The sequence below is a fragment of the Penaeus vannamei genome, chromosome 14 (assembly GCF_042767895.1).
Source record: "Penaeus vannamei isolate JL-2024 chromosome 14, ASM4276789v1, whole genome shotgun sequence".
Taxonomy (NCBI): domain Eukaryota; kingdom Metazoa; phylum Arthropoda; class Malacostraca; order Decapoda; family Penaeidae; genus Penaeus; species Penaeus vannamei.
This window is the reverse complement of record NC_091562.1, coordinates 5943292-5944939: the sequence shown is the minus strand read 5'-3', so window position 1 is coordinate 5944939 and position 1648 is coordinate 5943292.

Sequence of the window (1648 nt, the reverse complement as noted above, 5' to 3'; positions counted from 1 at the left end):
GTCCCAGTAGTATTGGTGGTAATGATAAAGAATGTCATTATCAATACACTTATAAACACAGATTCTTGTTATCATAATATTTATTGTTTTTATCATCACGTTCTATATTGTCAATATTCTCTCGATTTATTATATTCCTCTTGATCATTGTAAGTATTATCGCAACTCCATTATGTTTATTCCTACCATCAGTATCGATATTTCTATTATTATTGTTACGTCCGTTTCCCACTAGTCCGTTTTGTTAATTACATTTTCACTCCTTTTCGCACAAGGAGAGAAAGAAGATGGATAAAGACAATTTACCTGACAAATAAAAGGAAGAGTAATACAAGATATTTTCATGCAGCTTTGAATGTATATTTAGACTTTTTTTGAATGCATGTTATGTGAAAGTAACGGTCGGGAGATGGAATAATAATGACGCAGATGTATGAAGTAGATGTATGAGATAATGATGAGGATAAAACGTGAGTGGTAATGATGGTGATGATGATGATGGTGATTGTGATGATGATGACTATGATGGTGATTGTGATGATTGCGATGGTGATTATGATGGTGGTGACTGTGATAATGATTGTGATGATGATGGTGATTGTGATGATAACTATGGTGGTGATGATGATGATAACTATGATGGTGATTGTGATGATGACTATGATGGTAAATGGGATGATGATTATGTTGATGGTGGTTGGGATGATGACTATGATGGTGATTGTGATTATTACTATGATGGTGATGATTACTATGTGATGATTACTATGATGGTGATTGTGATGATGACTATGATTTTGATTTTGATGATGCTGATAATGATGATGATGCCGATGACTACGCCAATAATAATGATAGCAATAATGATAATTAAACTATAGCAATCGTCGTAATCATTACCACAATCATGTCACCATGTTATTTTCTGGAAACCGGTGAAATGAAACACGGAAAAAAGATGCTATGTATGTCTTTTTTTGTTTTTGTTTTTTATTATTACGCAAAACAAACAAACAAACAAATGACGTAACGTAGTTCCAGCTACTTCGGAGAACTACAACAGTAAAAGAAAAAAAAAAAATATGGAAGTATATAAATAAAAAATGAATAAATAAACAGATAAAAGTGGATGAAGTCGGTTTTAAGATACATACACACACGCACACACACACACACACACACACACACACACACACACACACACACACACACACACACACACACACACACACACACACATATATATATATGTATATGTATATATATATATATATATATATATATATATATATATATATATATATATATATATATATATATATATATATATATATATATACTTAAAAGTCTTCATATATGCGAGAAAGGTAAGTATTGCAGTTTCTCTTACGTCTAATTTTGAAGTTCTCTGGCAGTTTATCCTTTTTCTTTCTTTCTTTCTCTCTCCATCTCTCTCTCTCTCTCTCTCTCTCTCTCTCTCTCTCTCTCTCTCTCTCTCTCTCTCTCTCTCTCTCCCTCCCTCCCTCCCTCCCTCCCTCCCTCCCTCCCTCCCTCCCTCCCTCCCTCTCCCTCTCCCTCTCCCTCTCCCCTCTCCCTCTCTCCTCTCCCTCCCTCCCACCCTCCCTCCCTCCTTCCCTCCCTCTCCCTC